At 34.8% G+C, this 20,762-nt stretch overlaps 1 protein-coding gene and 1 long non-coding RNA gene across 2 annotated transcripts in view; both read left to right on the top strand.

The window, feature by feature from the left end:
- The window catches only part of LOC114324165 (plasminogen), a 132,147-nt gene that overhangs the window by 71,081 nt on the left and 40,304 nt on the right, over nt 1-20,762 (top strand). The window lies entirely within an intron of this gene.
- LOC126881779 (uncharacterized) lies at nt 10,679-13,397 on the top strand. Its single transcript, XR_007696982.1, has 3 exons — nt 10,679-11,183; nt 11,242-11,436; nt 13,216-13,397. It is a non-coding gene; the product is annotated as an uncharacterized LOC126881779 (long non-coding RNA).

Here is a 20,762-nt window from a genome sequence, read left to right as displayed (position 1 = left end):
AAACAAACTTTGCTTCTTTACTTATTTCAGTTATTTTTGTGTAAATTTTCGACGTTATTTAGATCAGACATTTCCCGGACGATGGATTAGTAAATTAAATAGTATTTAATGGCCTCCTGATTCACCCGATTTGAATCCTTAAGATTATTTTTATTGGGGATACTTGAAAAGTAGAATTTATAAAGCTAAACCAACAGTGTTACAGCGTTAATGCAAAGAATTACATAAATTTGACTGCCAGTTTACTTTGAACATCATTACTCGATCACTGATTGGAAGGAAGCTCTTAACGGATTTTGAAACTGCCGCAGTGTAGAATGCCAACACCATTTTGAACTGTCTCTCCTTCTGAGTAGAAACATTTTCTTTTTCAGTATTATTTTCTTTTTCAGTAACAATTGACCCAGTAGTATGTCCTACTTCATCCTTTTTAGGTACCCCACTCTCTGCATTAGCTAGTTTGCACGCTTTGTATAATGTTTTTACATTCTATGTAGATATGTTAATCTTCCATCCTGAGATTATTAGCATCTCCTGACCATCATAGCCCTGCCAGGAACTAGCATTCTAGTGCCATCCTGATTTGCTTGCGAAAATAATACGATGGATTCCATGCGTTTGTATACTTGTTTCATTGATTTCGTGAAGGTATTTGACAAAGTACCACATGGGAAACTAATCGATACCTTAAAAACAAAAGGACTCGACAGTAACGATGTAAGACTGATCTCAAACTTATATCTCCAACAAAAAGCGACAGTGTGATTCGAAAATGAACTGTTCGAGATCTTGCTCAGAAAATAAGTTAGACAGGGTTGCATACTGTCACCAGAATTATTTAACGTAATATACTCTGAAAACACTTTTAGCGAAACCTTGGACGAATCAGAAGATGGTATTGCAGTAAATGGCCAACTAATAAACAATATTCGATAAGCAGACGATACAGTATTGCAGGCTGATAGTACGCAGGGTCCCAAAGGATGATGGATAATATTTTAGAAACATGTAACAAATACGGCCTAAAACTAAATTTAAATAAGACAAAAAGAATAATCATTAGCAAGAACACTAACATAATCGCCCAAATTACAACAAACGATATACCATTAAAAAGAGTGGAGAGAATATGCTATTTGGGCTACAATATTAAGGATACCTATATAATAATAGTCTCCCGTTTTATACCGCTCACGGGGTTTTGGGAGTATAACAGGGTAGTCTGCTATATCTAGGGCCTACGGAATACAAGGAAGGTAACAGGGCCAGTGCTACGCTTCAACCGCCTATTATTACCCCTGGTTTTACCCAAGTGTACTCATTTTATTCAGGCTGAGTCGACCTGGGGCCTATTATAAACATTTTAAAAATGTCTAGTGGTTCTTGCCGGAGGTAGGATTTGAAGTCCGGCCTACCAGCACACGAGCCGAGCACACTACCGCTTAGCTACGCCAGTCTTTATATTAAGGATACCTACCCGGGATAATAGCTACGATATAAAAACTCGAATTGAAAAAGCTAGAAGCTCTTTTAACGGTTTGGAAAGATTCTCTGCAATCTTTAAGTATCAATATACGCATAAGGATTGTTAGATGTTACATCTTTAGTATCCTCCTCTACGGAGTAGAAAGCTGGAGCTGGAGTCTTACAGAATCAGTGTTGCCAACCGCATATCTCTAGATTATCTGATGATCGCTCGAAAAAGATCCGATTTGTCACGAAAAGATACGCTAATAGGCGTAACCAGGGGGGTTGGAGATTATAACCCCCCTTTGGATGTTCATATGTACTTTGAGCTCTCTACGCTTAACACCATTACTATTCCATACCTCTCAGAGGGGCGCGACCCAAAATAGTGACAGCTTTACCTTATCTATGATAAGTGCAGGGTAAATTGAAGATGCAATTACAAAAAAAATTGTATATCTTTGTACTCACTTTATAATGCTCAAAAATTTACAGCATCTGGATTTCAATGCATATTTTTTTACACTTCTCGTATCAAAGTTGCGCGTGAAGTTAGGCGTGTTAATGACAGTAGCGATTTTGGGGGGCGACCCCTCCCAGAGACCATCCAGTAGTTGTACCACCTTTAGGATCATCTCGCAGAGACCATCCGGTAGTTGTAACCCCCCCTTAGGATCATCCTGGTTTCTTTTATCTTTTTTTTTTATATTGAGTACATTACTGAAAATCCTTTGTACACTCTACACTAGCGTTTGAAAATGGTAGAACGAATAGCAATGAAAATACTTTTTTTTAAATTAGGAAACAAATATATATTAGCTTCATTTTTTAATTTTACCATTTATCCAAAAGTTATCCCAAATTTTATAAAAAAAGTATTTTCACAAACCAAAACTTATTTCAACAGACGTTTACTTAAGCATTGCACTACATAAAATAAAAATAAAACTAAATCGTGCAGTAGCTATCAAAGACTAAAAACCCATAAATAAAATCGGACGACAGAATCCCAAATTTTTAAATTTGAGTTGGATCAGTATGCCTTAAGTGGAAACATTTGTGCATTCAAATTCTAAACAAAACAATTCGCACAGGTCCCTTTTGTCCCTTCTTATCTTAAATAATTACCATGAAAAGTATCGGATGTCCCTAATATTCATCCAATATATAGGCTATTTATAGAAATTTGGGTGTAACCAAAGAACATTAATGTGTTGTTGAAAATATATGAATGAGAACGAGAAGCGGATTTTTTTAAGTTTATTTTTGTTATTCGTCTGTTGTAGAAGATTGGTAGAATTGTATCTGATACACTGAAAAATATACGCAAATGTTCGATTTATTTAAAGATACGAAGAAGATACAACTCTCAAAAAGATACGCAAATCGGATAATTAGACGCCGATTGGTAACACTGTACAGAATATGGCATAAAACGATTAAAGCCATTTGAAACGTGGTAAGGGTCTTATAATATATACCACACAACTAACATAACTGTTCGCCAGAGTTTAAGAAAAGACAAAGAAATACTTAATATTTTTTGTGCATAAATAACTTCTAAGAAAATTTGCACTCGTGGTGGAATAGTCTCGATGTAGGTTCATTCAAAGGTGAAAGAAACTGTGGATGCGTAAACGGTATATTATCCTGCCTTCAGAGGTTCCGGTAAAATGTAAAAGTTTCTTGTAATGTGGGATTTACAATCGATTAAAACTCTCGGAGTGTTTACTTTAATTAAGATTTGAAGATACTATAAAATAGCTATTCGAAATAGAAACGGCCATGCAGCCATCTGGACGCGAACCTCTCGGATATTTAAACAAATTAGTGAAACTATAATTTTTATGATTTTTGTAGGAAGTAACGGTCCAGTGACAAAACATCCACACGTTTTTATGAGATATGGATTAACGTAGGTACATAATATGGAGAGACAATTCTTTAATGGGTAATTTAAGACAAATCTGCGTTTATAATGAGTGAAATGGTGATGATGACCGACATTTTTATGACGAAATTGTCACTTTTCATTAAAAATTATTGTTTCTCCTTCAGGCATAATTAATAAACTTCTATACAGAGTGGACCAAAAGTCTCGAAATGCCTAATTATCTCTCTCTATCTAAAGATTTTTGTTAGGATGGGTTAATGAGATGTTGGGCAATGGGATGTCCAATCCCTTTTGTAGTAGGGTAGGAGATTACATTTTCCCCTGGATTTAAATGGAGCAAAGTAGTTTATGGCCCACTTTAGGTTTTCACCTTGATATTTATTGCTGAGAATTCCCAGTCTGCTTTCCTAGGAGTCTGCCCATCAATAATTGTTGAGCCTGGGAAGTGTTTCTGTTGTAACAGCTCTAGCGTTTCCTCTTTAGATCTAGCAAAGGTACCATCAGGTCTTTTAAGTAGGCCTGGTCCCTGTACCGGATCCTTGTAGAGAATCTTGGGATTCTAGTGCGGCACGTATATCTGAAATACTCTGGCAGAACCTCCTGGAAGATTTCCTTTTGCTCTTTTATCTCTTTATTGTATTCAGTAAGAGTTTTCCTGTATGTTTCCCAGTTCCCTAGTTCCTTGGCATTATTTGAAAACCTCCTTACTTCTTTTCGTAGTTTTCCCAGTTTTCTGTTCCACCAAGGCTGTTATTCGCCTTGGTTCTGATTGGGCAGTTCTCCTGGTATGATACGAGGATGGTTTGCCTGATTATATTATTCGTCTCTTCAATATCTAAATATGTTTTGATTTTTCCAATTGTATATCCTATCTTTGCTTCCAAATCGGTACGATGTCCTTCCGAATTTGTGCATTTCGGATTTCTATAGATAGCTGATTAAGGATAATGTCAATAGGAGGAGTGTGAATAAGAGGGCAGAGTTTGAAATCTTGCCACCTTATTTCCCTCTGCTGCTCAAATACCTCACAAGCGTAGATCGGAGGTCTGTGTTATGTCCTAGATGAAGCTTTGTAAAAAGCTGCCTCTGTTCTAGATTGCCTTTCTAGGCGTAACTTTCTTATATTCTTACATTTTGAAAAGCAAGTGGGATGCAGGTAAAGTAGGATCACAGTTGTAGTTGTAGAAAAGAAGTTGCAGCAGTACAGATTCTATGTGTGTTGGGGCTTATGAGCCCGAGCAGTGGTGGAAGACCACCGTCGAACGAAGTCGAAGCCTATTTGAGGCTTGAACAAGACTGACCTCGTTTGGCAAGAAAACTTCACTTTTTATAGTTTTCCAATCAGGATAAATTCCTAATTGGGAGCGGAGGTTGCGCGAGAAATAGTTCGTGATGGTTCACTGACCAGTGCACTTTGGTGACAAAGTGCACTGGTTTACCTGTATATAAGATAACTAATAATAGTAAAAATATAAAAAGCAGAATTTGCTAGAATTGCAGACTATTAAATGTTGTGGCAGGCTAGTAAGCAAAAAATTCGAACACATCCTTCTTTTTCTGATTTTTCTCAACTTTTAATGTGTTTTTTATTCTGTTCGATCTTCAAAGTTTAAGTGGCTTCTATCTTTTTTGGAGCTTCCTACATCACGCCACCTTTTTGCTCAGAGTGTTAACTTTCGTATTTTGAGTGGTTGAGTGGTCATAGTAAGGGCTTATTCATAAAAGAGCGGTTTGACAACGTCGACGCCGCGATTTACCAGTTTAAACGCTGGTAAACTGGTGGGGTCTGGACAAATAATCCCCACAAAAAATCCCGGACAAAAAATCCTCACAAATTTTTTTGGACAAAATATCCCCACAAAAAATCCCGGACAAAAAATCACCAAGAAATATTTGCTGCCGAATAGTTCTTTAAAAGTTTTCCCGTGAATGCAATCGACACAAATGTTTTTCACCTCGGTGCATGAGAGTTATAGCAATAGCCATAAAACCACTTTTCGGCACGAAAATAATGATTAACAATTAAAATTAAGCATGAATTAAGCGCGCTCACGTCCTGGATGAGTCTCAGCTGGACTTCATGTGTCACAAAAACCAAAAACGCCACAATCGACTTACTATAACACTTTGGGAGAGTCCCATGCGCTCAGTTTTCAGTTACATTAGTTTGCCGGATGCCACATTGAAGAAGTCCTGGTTTTCTCAGGATTCCAAAAAAATTAATGTATTTCAATAACATTGGACCAAGATTTTGTGCCTATCCCCTTAATATTATTATGTAAAAATATCCCTAGTTTCCGATGAGTGTATTTCAATAATTCTGCAATGTTTGACTCAATTTATAAATTTGACTAAACAAGCAAAAATGTCTAGAGTCATCGACCTATAATTCTAGACATACTCTAGACGTGTGAATAATCATTTTTTTGCTAATTGAAAGAAACTCCAACGGATATTTGGAATTAGAATCAATTATAAAGCCACAAACATCTGTTTAACATTTGTTTTTGTTTCTCGAAATAATATTTGTGTATGTCTCATCCCGAATTTATTTCAATTGACCCCTCTAATCGAATGACTAATAAACGTAAGCTGTAAGGAAACATTTTATATCTTTTTAAGTAATATATAGAGTTTCGTTAAACCCAATATATAAATAACTAAATAAACTCTGTTTATTTAGTTTAGGGAAAAGTAACACTAGTAATGCAGTTTGTATATTACTGATAGAGAAATGAACTGTAAGGTAGTTGCAAAGGAATTATTAAAGGGAGGCCTATGTTCAGAGGTGAACTCAAAACGGCTAATGATGATGATGATGATTGTTTGGTCCAGCTTAAGTGATAGCATACATATAATATGTTTTATCTCGATGTTACGCCCTTATTTTTATTTTAATTGTAAATTCAAAATGTTTTTAGGACATTTTATAACTTTATAACAACAGAAAAACGAAAGAAAAAAGTTTTATAACTTACAGTTTGTCCTGCTGTCGTCAAAAACTTTATAAACTGCAAAAACACTTTTTACCGGCATACTGCAACTAGATCTCTGACAAATAACTTGCCGGCAAATATTTGATTACTTCGTTTTATTATTTCATTGACTGCATACTATTACCAAATAACACTACTGCCAAAGATACTTTTGATATCCAAAGATAAAGATGTTTTTAAACACTCAACCAATAAATAGTCTCTGATATCGGCTAAAAAGCTAGTATGGCTTGTCTCCTTCAATTTTCCTGACCCCCAATAGATCTAGTTGGGGAATGAAATCCAAAAAAATCGTTTCCGCGATCTAATTTACACAACCTTGGGTCTCAGACTGCACCTCGTTCTCATGATTCTTATCTATTAGTGAGAGATTGGTGGAATTTAGAGGAATATGGCAGAGAAATTTGCCAAATGCTTACTAGCAGTTTTAATCCTCTTATGTCGAGACCCATTAGTCCGTTGCGCTGCGTTGCGTTGCGACGTCGCAACGGAACAACGCATTGTATGCCACACCTGCCTTGCCATGACACTGAATGTTTATTCTAATACAAGAAAAGTATTTGCTTCGGAGATCTTTTAAATGCAAATTATGACCTTATACCAGTGTTGCCAACCGTATTTCTCTAGATTATCCGATGATCGCTCGAAAAAGATCCGATTTGTCACGAAAAGATACGCTCATAGGCGTAACCAGGGGGTTGGGGGTTCTAACCCCCCCCCCTCATTTGGATGTACTTTGAGCTCTCTACCTTAACACCATTCTTATTGCATACCTCCCAGAGGCAATCCAGCAGTAGTTGTAACCCCCTCCCCCCTTATTATCATCCTGGTTACAACGTGGGATACGCTACGTCAAAAATGATTCTGTAATTAAAATAAATGTTGCCAATGTTATTCTTTTATCTAACTACGTATTACAGAATAATTTTTAATCTACTGGATTTTCTGTTTTACCGTTTATTAAAAATTTTTGTTTGACATCTCGTATCCTAGCTGATTAATTCATGTTACCTATTATTACCTACTTTTATTATATTGTACGTATTTTGTATTATTTTAAGTGTTAAATTATCTAAATATTTCATTATTTGAATCTTTTTATTTATTTTTAAGTAAAAAAAAACACTTTTAAATATTAATAACTACAACTACATTAAGAGCGTAGGCGCAAAATTTCTTGTCAATAGTTTTTCGAGTCCTGAGAAAACTAATTTTTTAGTTCTTAATTTTTTAAAAAGTATTTTTGAAAAATTTAAACGAAAATTGAAAGATTAAATTATTACCGACGGCCGAAAGTCCCTGAAGACTTCTATAATGTTTATTGTAATAAGTTACAGCGGTGAAAAAAAAAAGAAATTGAGTGTGATTTTTAATTTCAAATATCTCATTCAAAAAACCTTTTTGTTTATTCTAAGGGACTTTTGGGCCTCGGTAATAATGTGATCTTTCGTTCTGCGTTTAAATTTTTCAAAAATATTTATTAGTTTACTCAGGATTCGAAAAAAATGAATGCGTTTAAAAATTATTGGTCCGAAATTTTGCCCCTACGCTCTTTTAGCAACTAAAGATTTATTTCAACTAAAGCAGTAGAAAAATAACTGACAGTCTTAAAACATTAAAAACCTAAACATGTACGTAATCCAAAACACACAAATCATAATTTAATAAAGTACAAAATTCTTATTTTTTATTTTGCCATAAATTTGCCGTAAAGTTTACACAGCCAGCATTACCGACACCATATTTTGTCACCAATAAAGCCCTAATTGTAGATGTATTTAAGAGGTTTCTTTTATCTGCTTTTATATTGAATACACACTGAAAACCCTTTCTACACTAGCCAGTGGCGTAACGAGGGGGTTTTGAGGGTTGTAACCCCCCATTGGGATGTAATTTGAGCTCTGTACGCTTAACACCATTACTATTCCATATCCCCTAGAGACCCTCCAATAGTTGTAACCCCCCTTAGGATCATTCTGGTTACACCGTTGACACTAGCGTTTGGTAGAACGGATAGCAATGAAAATACTTTTGTTTTAATTAAGAGACAAATATATATTAACTTCATTTTTTAATTTTACCATTTATCCATTATAAAAAAGTATTTTCAGAAACCAAAACTTTCAACAGACGTTTACCTAAGCACTGCACTACATACAATAAAAATAAAACTAAATCGTGCAGTAGCTATTATAAGTATAAAGAATAAAAACCCATAAATAAAATCGGCTGTTTTCGAAATTTGAATTGGACCAGAGTGCATTCAAATTCTAAACAAAATGAATCGCACAGGTCCCTTTTGTCCCTTCTTATCTTAAATAATTACCATGAAAAGTATCGGATGTCGCTAACATTCATCCAATATATAGGTTATTTATAGAAATTTGGGAGGAATCAAAGAAAAGCAATGTATTGTTGGAAATATACAAATGAGAAGCGGATTTTTTTTAAGTTTATTAGTCTGTTATAGTAGACTAACACTGAAAAATGTATGCAAATATCTGATTTATTTAAAGATACGAAGAAGATACGACAACTCTCAAAAAGATACGCAAATCGGATAATGATCCGCCGATTGGTAACACTGCCTTATACAGGGTCGCATATAAGTTACTGCTTTCTCAATTAATGGAATTAAAAAAAATAAAAGATTTTTGAATCGTTACACATTAACTGAAATATTTGTATAACCAAAAACAGATAATATGCTTATTGTCTTTTAGAAAATAAAAACCAAAGATTTAATAAATAGTATTCATTAGAGAAAAACATAGAACGTGGAATTAGACAGGGTGATACTATCTCCCCGAAATTGTTTACAGCTGTTCTTGAATATATGTTCAAGCAAATGGAAGGAGAGGATAATATGGGAATCAATATAAACGGGGAGGATCTGAACCACCTAAGATTTGCCGATGACATCGTTTTAATATCTGAAAAAAGCTAGAAAAGTTGAAAAAGCTAGAAAAAGCTGAGTTGATAAAGCTACAAAAATGCTGCACACGCTCTATAAAGTGTCAAAAACAATTGGTATTAAAATTAACACCTCAAAGACAAAATTTATGACCAACCTTGTAGTCAGCGATAAAATTCAGATTGAGAGTCATAGCATCGACCAAGTAATAGTTTACAAATATCTAGGGCATGAGATTCGCTTAGGCCGAGATAACCAGACAACTGAAATACAAAGAAGGATAGGTCTCACATGGGCTGCCTTCGGTAGATTAAATAACATTTTCAAGTCTAATATTCCAGTTTGTTTAAAAAGAAAGGTTTTTGACCAGTGTGTTTTGCCGGTTCTTACATGTGGTGCAGAAACACCAACTCTGACAAAAAGAACAATAAATAAAATAAGAGTTACACAACGCGCTATGGAAAGATCAATGTTAGGTATTACCATCAGAGATAAAGTACCGAACCTAGAAATAAGAAGAAGAACAGGAGTCACGGAGGCAGTTGAAAGAATAGCCATGGTTAAATGGGCTTGGGCAGGACATGTTGCCAGACTGACGGATGACAGATGGACCAAAAAGATTCTGGAATGGCGACCAAGGCAGGAGGCATATCGAAGCAGAGGACGACCACCGACTAGATGGACGGATGATATCAAGCGCATCACCACAAATTGGATGCAAGAAGCTCAAGATAGAAATAGGTGGAAATTTTTACGGGAGGCTTACGTTCAGCAGTGGACAAATATAGGCTAGTTGATGATGATGATTCATTAAAATGTATTTTTTTCTCTTTAGAAAATCCAAACACAATTATTTTATTTTACTGGTTGATAACTTTGTTAAACATTCAGGAAACTATTTTTCATCACTTTGAACTAATCTTTAATCACCCACCTGTCGCATCTACACAAAAATGTCTCACCATTAATACCGCTCACAAAAATATTTCCTTTTGTTATATTTTTAAAAGAGTTAATCCGACACGGGAAGATTTACTAGCAGGTGGTCTTCGTTTGTAGCGTTTTTTAGAGGCCTACTGGAATTTAGTTTTTAACAACAGTCGGGTAGATGAAAGGGCTTCTTGAATACTTTTTAATGATATCGTTGGATGACAATTTTCTAGCGCGCACGACATGCTTCGTAGATGTCGACCTTCGGATTTTAATAGAACTTAATTCACGATTTTATCCCTTATACCTGTGAGGATACTGGAAGATGAATAATTCATGGAGAGTAAAATATGTCAAAACTGTGGGGTTTCTTGGGGAAATCTGTGTGAAAATTGAATTTTATTTTCTAAAGAAAATCGCATGTACTGCGACGATCGTCTCTCTTATGGCATTTTACATATAGATAGATAAATATACAAGAATCTACAGGTCGAGCAAGTCTCGTAAATTTCACGATTGCGAGCCACGCTTCACGCAACCGTGTTTGCGTACTTGTGTTTCGAGTTGCGTGGTCGTGCGGAGTTATATTTACCAAATTTAAATATAATCGTTTCTACTGATTCATAATAATATATGTCAATATGGCTACTGGGTGTAAAAGATAAATGTTATTCTATCTGTTCTTAATGAGTTTTAGATAATTTTAGTTGTATTTCTTTGTAATTTTGTGTTGTACAAAGATTAATTTAACATTTTCTCTGGAAGTATTAATTTAGAAAGATAATATGCTTCAATGGTGTTGTGTTTTGAAGTGTGAAATGCAAAGTACCTAATTGTGATAAAGTCAAGATAAAGTTCACTTTTAAACTGAACTAAATAAGGTATCTGAGAGACAACAATGGTTAAATGCAATACAATGTACAGGTTTTACTAGCGAAATGAAAATTTTCCTGTCCTGTCTGCTGTAATCATTTTATATCTGGTAAGTTACAATTACAACAGTAACGATTTTTGAAGATGTTAACATTTTAATCTTATAGGAAAACCAGCCGACTTAATCGATAATAACAATCTCCAGATTGGGTTCCTTCAATAAATATGGGCTATAAACACAATGAAATAAGTTCCCCAAAATCTAAACTGGAGTGGTATCAAAGGAGAATTAAAGGAAAAAATATTCATATTGAAATTATTTATAAGGCACTGGACTGTCTTAAATTCTACAATAATACTAGGTGGGTAAATGATTTTAACATTTTTCATTAAGAGTAGATTAAGATTAAGTAGATTTTCATTCAGTAGATTTAAGACTTGTTTACACGGGTAGAGTAATGATGCAAGTACTTGATAGAGTAACTCTACCTGTAAAAATGCTCAGCACAGTAGAATAGCTGGTAGAGTGTATAGTTGGAGTTAAAGTAGAGTGACTAGCAACCTATGGCAAAGTAACTACTCTATGACCACCACTACTGCCAAAATGTCTACTCGGCTGCACACTCTACCCATGGAACATGCTCAATTATGGCAGAATAGAGTAGGTAGGAGAGTCCATGGGGCGCTGTCATTCTGGCTGGAATTGTGTTTTGTGTAAATAGTGAAAATGAAGTTCACCGAAGATGAAACTTTAAAACTTGTAGAGCTATAATACGGCGAATACCAGTGTTTATGGAATTTAGGTAGTGTATACTACAGAAATAAAAGTTTGCAGCAAGCTGCGCAGGATGAAATTGTCGAAAGAATGGCAAAGGGGGCTTTGGAGTAAACGAGCTTAAGCAAAAAATTAAGAATTTAAGGTGCACTTATAATCAAGAGTGTTTAAAAATACAAAAATCGGTTTCACTATACTAGCATCAGTACTATACTTGTACTCTCCTCATGTGAATGGTATCAAGCCATTTTTGGTAGAGTACTACCTCTACTCTACTCTCCTCAAAACTCTACCCATGTAAACAAGTCTTTAGAAACAGTGGAAAATGAGGTAGCTAGTAGAGTAGTAGTAGAGTAAAATATACTGGTTTAGCAAATTACAATGTTTTAAGTTAATACAGTAGCGATCAACAGGTAGCCAAAACGTGTTCCTGTAATTTTGAATATTTTTTCGAAGTATTTGGCACACGTATTCGTAAAATAATAAAGAATGGCGGTACAGAGCCCAATTTGAAAAATATATTAATATGTGGAAATTACTCTGTAATTATACAATATTTAAAAAACGAGCCTGTACCGCCATTAAGAAGAACAAAAAAATACACTTTCTTCAAATAAACTTTTTTATCCGATGCCTAGATTTTGTGTAATTTTGGAACTACTAATGAAATAAAAAATTTTAGTAGTTCCAAAATAACACAAAATCGGATAAAAAAGTTGTATTTGAAGAAAGTGTATTTTTTGTTCTTCTTAATGGCGGTACAAGCTCGTTTTTTTATATTGTATTTAATTACAGAGTAATTTCCACATATTAATATATTTTTCAAATTGGGCTCTGTACCGCCATTCTTTATTATATTAAGAATATGTGTGCCAAATATCTCGAAAAAATATTCAAAATTACAGCCGCAATCTTGGAACACATTTTCGCTACCTGTTGATCGATACTGTTTCCTCTTAAGATAGTTTTAATAGTTATTTATGATATAAGTATTAAAAGTACAATTTTAAGACGCGCATGTGAAAGTTAACTTGAAAAAATAATTTTATTAATGTTTTGACTTCCACATCAGATGTCATTGTCAAAATACAAAATATTCATTATTATTAGGTTTATTCTAGCAAACAGTCAAACTAGTCAAAAACCGTCAGCAAACAGTTGGTCAGTAAAAGAACATAATACAGTCACCAGTGCGATCCCCTCTACTCGCGCTGGTCCACTATTCGCTGATGGTTTCAAACTGTTTGAAACTGATGCTAGAACAAACCTATTATTATTATGCATATCATTATCTGTAAATAATATTTCTTCTGATTGTTAATTGTAAAGGATAGAAAAATTACCATTTATTTTATTTTTTTTTTAGAATCAGCTGAGAGAAGTGGTCTACAAAAAACCAGGAAGGAAACGGAATATGTGGCTACGAAAGGCAAAAGAAAAGTTTACAAAGCAAATGTGACACATTTTTTTGAAATATTTAGGAATATTAGTAAATTGCATTAAAAAAATGTATGAAAAGATTTTGTTCAATAAAAATGTTTATATTTATCAAGGATGTATTAATTGGTATGGCCACATATCGTCAGTGATGTAATAATACATCCTATCTGTTTTTTTTTCATGAGTTTTGTAAGAGAAACTAAAAACTTGTCTTAGGGTCACCTCCTGTTTTCATATGATATTTTTTGACTTGTTTTGTAGTAAATTAAACTATCTATGAACTACAAAACAAGTCAAAACTTACATATGAACATAGGAGGTGACCTTAAAACATGTTTTTCCATCTCTCATACAAAACTCATGAAAAAACAGATAGGAGGTATTGTCACATCAGCAAGGATGTACAGTGATGAGTGCCCTAATAACCGGCAAAATATGGGCAACATATTTAGTTGTGAGATAAAAAGAAATGAAACTAGTCGAGCTGGGAAATTTAGCGAAATTAACCTTTAAATTTACGTTATATTGATCCCACCTTTACACATATCGGAGGAGTATGTCAACTAAAATTGTCACTGTGACAGTGGTAGTTTCCAAACTCGTCTGATACGTCTGAAGGTGGTACACAATCAATACAATCTAAATGTATACAATGTCTTTTTATCTCACTACTTAATACATCTTTTGTGCTATTTTGCCGGTTATTAGAGCGCTCATCACTGTATTTCTGGTATATCCAGGGAATGTCTACAAAATATATTTTGAATGTCCAGAGAACATTCGTGGACATTCATGGAATGTTCCAATAAGACATTCAGGTAATGTTTAAAATGCTGACACAGGATTTTCCTGGGATGTTCAGGGAACATGTTTTCGGGGATATTCCAGGAATTTTTCAATGTCTGTGTACCTTCTATGGACCTATATGGAATATTTTGGTGTTATTACCGCCGCACTCCACTTGCGATTTGTAATCAGGAAGATTGAACACATTGTTTCAAATACAAGTCAATCCATTTGTGACTAAATAATCATGGATTGACTTCTATTTGAAAGAATGTGTTCAATCTTCACAACTACAAATCGCAAGTGGAGTCCGGCGCTTAGGGCTACTTCCTCTTTGGTATTATGTATTATACTACATAAATCAGGAACTTTCCTTCTAAATATATGTATGCATCTTGGCCATCAAACATATTCTTCGAAACATTTTTTTAAGGGGTTACATAGGTCTTGTGGGTAAAAAAAGTGACTTTTTAAAAAACGATATCTCGAAAACTAAAATTTATTTTTATTTATAATTGGAACATGTAAAAGTATAGTACTTAAGGTAGTCTCAAAAAAAGTTTCAGCCAAAAATATTCATTTTTGTAGAGTTTAAGTTTTTTTTGCGTTGGCAGCATAACTAAGTCCAGTCTCATCTGAAATCAAAAAGTTTCTTGTAGTTTATACCTCTGGCTAGAATATGAACGAAGGAATTAAAAAAATGAAATTTGAAGATTTTACATAAGTTTAAACACATTTTTGACCCCAATTTTTCTCATTTTTAAAGTAGTTTTTTTTTTATAAAACAAAAATGACCTCAACTAATAAAAAATCCTTTGTTCATTCACTAGCCAGAGGTATAAACTACAAGAAACTTTGATTTCAGATGAGACTGGACTTGTTATGCTGCTCACCACAAAAAAGGGCTGTTGTCGAAAAATTGCAGTCAACTCTACAAAAATGAATATTTTTGGCTGAAATTTTTTTGAGAGTACTATACTTTTACATGTTTCAATTATAAATAAAAATAATTTTTAGTTTCCAAGATATAATTTTTTTAAAAAGTCACATTTTTTACCTGCAAGACAACAACTTGTTGATTTCAAATTGTAACAGTTGTTTTGCAAAGTATGCTGCCCTCTTGTATTTTCTGTGTTATCTTCATCATACAATTACTTCATCTAAAAATTTTCTGCGAAAAAAAATAAACCAAAAGTTTAACCACCTTCACACCACAGAATCAAGTTACACAAATTTTCAAACACCTCACCTGACACAGCGTCTCAAGTACGATTGCGCGAATTGGTAAATATAACTCCGCACGACCACGCAACTCGAAACACAAGTACGCAAACACGGTTGCGTGAAGCGTGGCTCGCAATCGTGAAATTTACGAGACTTGCTCGACCTGTAGATTCTTGTGATAAATATTGCCAGTTCTGACCAATGGAACTCATCATCATCATCAATGGCGCTATGACGCAAAATTTTAGCATAATAAGGGCTACTGATTCCCTAATGGTGTTAATTATGACCTAAATAATGTAATGTTAAGAGGTCAGTGTCCGTGATTTTTTCCTTCGTGTCACTTGAAAGTTTGTTAGATTTCACGATAAGGAACGTGTAAAAAAGCACGGCAGGTCGTAAAAACGAAAATTTTACCTTTGAAATAGTTCCAGAAAATAAAAAAATTCGAGTTTTAGAAAAACATGCTGGAAAACGAAGTTGGTATACAAACAATGAACTGGGGATATTATTGATCATCAACTAATAAGTCAACAACTAACACCTGTCTCTCTTTATGACATATTATTATGGTGAGAGATGTTTAGGATAAATTTGATCAGGACCAAATACGACGCTAGATTTTAATTATGCCTAGTCGCTGTGAACAAGTACCTAATTAGAAATAAATGCGGAAATACTAAATAATTAAGTGGTTTGGGGAGAGGGAACATGTTAAACATTATTAAGGTTATGTTTTCTTAGGGTTTAGTTGTTGTTTTTACCCAATTTTGAAAAAATGTGGAAACTTTGAATTATGCACGTCCGTCTGTCCGTCTGTAAACACAACTCCTCCGCCATTATACTAGGTAGAATGACAAGTGAGGTGTCAAATGAAAGCTTATAATCCAAGGATGGTACTAAATGTGAGAAATTTGAACTAGGCTGTCTGTCCGCATGTCCGTCCAAGCGCGAATATAACTCCTCCGTCTTTGTACCAGGTAGAATGACAAACTAAGTGTTCAATGAAAGCTTATAATCCAAGAATTGTACTAAAGGTGAAAAATTTGACCTAGGCTGTCTCTCCGTCTGTCCGTTCGACCGCGAATATAACTTCTCCGTCATTATACCAGGTAGAATGACAAATGAGGTGTCGAATGAAAGCTTATAATCCAAGGATGGTACTAAAGGTGAGACATTTGACCTGGGACTTCCGGTTTGAGAAAAGCAACCAGAAGTAATGTTTTAAAGTCACCGGAATAGTACAAGTAGTACCGGACTTACGAAGTCCAATTACTTTTTTTAAATGTCAATAAAGTTTATGTAAGTAGTCTTTTCTTTGCTTTTATTTGGTTTAAATTTAAATGTTGATAAACACTTATTCCATTTAAAATTTTGTTAAGATATGTGATAATAGAAAAATCGAGATGATTTTTGCCAAAAAGGTAAAGTATTTTAACATTTTGTGACAGCATTTTATAATAAGCCAAATTCTTAATTCTGAGAATGCTCGCATGGAATTTATATTAGTAAATTCTGCGCCACTGTACTGTTTCAAAAGCAATTTCTCAAGAATACTGGCAGTAATTTCGATTTTACAACTAGTGTTATACTTGCCAAAAATAAAACACGTACGTTGAACTAAGTTATAGTATTTTTTACACATCCAAAAGCTATCAATCAATTTTATTGCCTTTTGTTGTATATGAGTAACATTTAAGTGCGATACAACACATGCGTACATTAACTCTAAAATGTATTCTCATTTCATTCAAAATTAGTATCACGTAAACATTTTACCAATCACTGGTGTTTACGTGATTTGTCAGCGTCGACTTCATTTTATCCTGCTGAAAAAAGGCCAATTTTTCTTTCCTATTACTTTTTAACTGTTCAACATTCAGTTCCGTACATCATAGCTGGTCTCATAGCAGTTTTATAGAATTTTCCCTTCAGCTTCTTTAGAATTTTTCTGTCACACAACACACCACTCGCTTCCTTCCACTTCATCCATCCAACCCTAATTCTACTGCATGAATCTTCATGTATTTCCCCTCTACTCTGTAATACCGATCCTAGGTACTTAAAACTATTTTCAAAACAATTTTACCATTCAAGGATATCATTATATTTTTAGTACACTCCATCTTTATATGAACATATGAAATACTCTGGATTTGTCTTACTAAATTTTAACCTTTTTCCTCAAAAGCTTGTCTTCGCTGTTCCAGTTTTTGTTTTAAGTCGCTTTCACTATTTCCTACCAATACTACGTTATCAGCATACATTAAGCACAAGGGAATGTTACCCTGTCTGTAGTTTCGCTGTTATCTGATCCAACACTAATGAGAATAAATAAGGACTAAGCACCGAGCCTTGGTGCAATCCTACTTTCACATGAACTTTATCAGTCCCTCCCGCACCTATCTTAACACTAGTTGTTACTCCCTTATGCATGACTATCACAATCTTTACATATTCACCGGAAACTCTTTTCTTATTGACCGCCAACACAGAATCTCTCGAGGAATCCTATCATATGCTTCCTCAAGATCAATAAATAATAAATTCGCGCTTGATTCTTTATTTCTGTATTTTTCTATCAACCGCCTTATAATGAAAATTACATCTGTTGTTGATCTGCCCTGCATAAAGCCAAACTGATTCTCGGATATTTCGGTTTCTTCACGTATCCGTCTATCAATTACACTCTCCCATATTTTCACGATTAGAGTTTGGAGTTAGAACGTGGAGAATAGTTTACCAGAGACAGAGTTGAATAGAGATTACTCTGAAAAAAACTTTGGCTCATACCAACCTGTAATGTCAATGACTAAGTAGTTTTATGGTCCTGTAGTTTGTGCATTGTTGGTATATCTCCCTTGTTTTTGTAAACAGTTACTAATATACTCCTTCTTCATTCGTCTAACATTTGTCCCACTTCTATAATTATATTATTAAGTAAACTTGTTAGCCAACTTCTTCCTGTTTCTTTTAATGCTATTCAGACTTCCCCAGGAATATCATCTGGTCCGATTGCTTTTCTTTCTTTATTTTTTGAAGTGTTTTAACCACATCCTCGTTTATTATTTTGCTAACCATTCCTGTTACTGTCTCTGTTAACTCAACTGATTTTTTATCAAATTCTTTATTTTATAAACTGCATGTCAAACTACTTTTTCTATCTATTTTTGACATCCTTTTCGTGAACTTTTATTTCGGATGTGTCTAATCTATTTTGTTTCCTTTCTTGGCTCTATGTTTAGCTATTGCCTTCTTATCAAGTTTATCGTTTAGATTCGCATACGATTCTACTTTAGCTTTTGCTACTGCTACTTTCGCTTCCTTTTTGGCGACCATATAGTTTTGAAGATCTGTGTCCGATTTGTTTTCTTGCCACTGTTCATATAATTTTTTCGTCTTCTTTATCTTTTACCTTCGTTTGGCCACCACCATGCACCATGTCTCTTTATTCCCAAACTTCTTTTCCTGAGGTTCTTCTGAAGTATTTTAATAGCAGTATCTCTAAGGACATTAGTCTAGTATTCAACAGATGTATTCTACCAGTTATGTCTTATGGAATGAAGACCGTGACACTTACAGAGTTGTCAGCCAATAGATTAAGAACAACACAGAGGGCAATCGAACGAGCTATATTGGAAGTAGTTATTAATAATAAAAAAATATTGTATACCAGCACATTTATCTATTCATACCGCCAGACAACCTGTAACATTCACGAAAAAATCCACCACAAGATGTTTCCAATGATCCAAAAACGTAGAGTTCACTCCAGTTCAAGGTTTAATTAGAAATGAAAATAATACAGTGGAAGATGTTCGCAAAGCGAAACGCAAAAGTAGCTATTTTATTCGGAGGGCACAAGTGCAAACGGCTGTAGTGTGCCAGTGCCAACAAAGTTTAATGATGCTTTCAGGATTATTACGTATGTTGCATTAGGCAAAATTAAGGTTACTTTTGAGGTACGAGGGATGTTCTCTTCATTGTTCCTTTACTTGTGTATTATTCAGTAATAGAAGTTGAAGCATGTCAATCAACAAGATTATTTTGTATAACTTTCTATTTTACGTTTAATTTGCAGTAGATTTTAGAAATAAACGTTTTACGTTTCCATCATCATCCAGTCTCAAAAGTCCACTGCTGAACATAGGTCTCCTCTCGCTGTTTCCAACCCCGTCTATCTTGTGCCGCTCTCATCCAGTTTTTATTTAGCCTTCTTACACCGTCATTCCATCGTGTAGGTGGTCGACCGACGCTTCTCTTGTCTTCCCTTGGTTTCCATTTCAGTAACTTCTTTGAGCATCGCCCATCTGTCATTACAGCTATGTATCATGCCATCTCCATTTTAGTCTGGCTATCCTTTCGATGACGTCAGTCACCTTGGTTCTTCTTCTAATCTCTTCGTTTTTTATTTTGTCTAGCAGTGTTATTCCTAACATGGATCGCTCTATTATTCTTTGTGTGACTCTCAATTTCGTAACCGAGGCTTTTGTTAAGGTAAGTGTTTCTGCTCCGTATGTCAACACTGTGAGGATGCATTGATCAATTACTTTTCTCTTCAAGCATGTGAGCAGCTCATTTTTAAAAGTTGCTCTCAGTTTTCCGTATGCTGCCCACCCAAGACCGATTCTTCCATTCCTACCTCATATTCAAAGTCTTGAATATAGACGCTGACATAGCTCCTTTATCATCTTCTTCTTCTTCTTCGGCTTTTCCTCATTATGAATTTGCCGTTTTCGACCTCCACAGCACTCTATTCCCCAGTCGCCCAGTCTGAGGTCTCTATATATTCGCTGTCCCGGTGGAACATTGACGTAACTGCAAATTTATAGAAAATGAGTTTATGTCGTCACTGGTTCCAAACGTGGTTACCCCATTCGACAGATCACTATCAGACGTATTGTTCAGCTTTTAGCCACCATTTAGCAGATGCGTCATAGTTGAAAAATCAGCCGACCTCGGAGAAACAATGACATAATGTACAGTTGTGCTTCGATAAGTCGAGTGTGTGCTTGTAGTTACGGTGCTACATTGACGCAATTTTATTTTATGTTATTGAAACCTTGACGTAACTGTATTTTGTGTCATTTTTCATCTGGATTTCGCCTTATTGTGGGGCAACATTGACGTAAGTGCATTTTATGTAAGTACTATTTTTATGATATTATTAGATTTAAATGCATGATAAATGTTCCAGTGAACACTATCATTCCCAGTCTGAGGTCTCTATATATTCGGTGTCCCGGTGGAACATTGACGTAACTGCAAATTTATAGAAAATGAGTTTATGTCGTCACTGGGTCCAAACTTGGTTACCCCATTCGACAGATCACTATCAGACGTATTGTTCAGCTTTTAGCCACCAGTTAGCAGATGCGTCATAGTTGAAAAATCAGCCGACCTCGGAGAAACAATGACATAATGTACAGTTGTGCTTCGATAAGTCGAGTGTGTGCTTGTACC

The sequence above is a fragment of the Diabrotica virgifera genome, chromosome 3, assembly GCF_917563875.1.
Source record: "Diabrotica virgifera virgifera chromosome 3, PGI_DIABVI_V3a".
In the NCBI taxonomy this organism is placed as follows: Eukaryota; Metazoa; Arthropoda; class Insecta; order Coleoptera; family Chrysomelidae; genus Diabrotica; species Diabrotica virgifera.
This window is presented reverse-complemented; position numbering and strand designations above follow the sequence as displayed.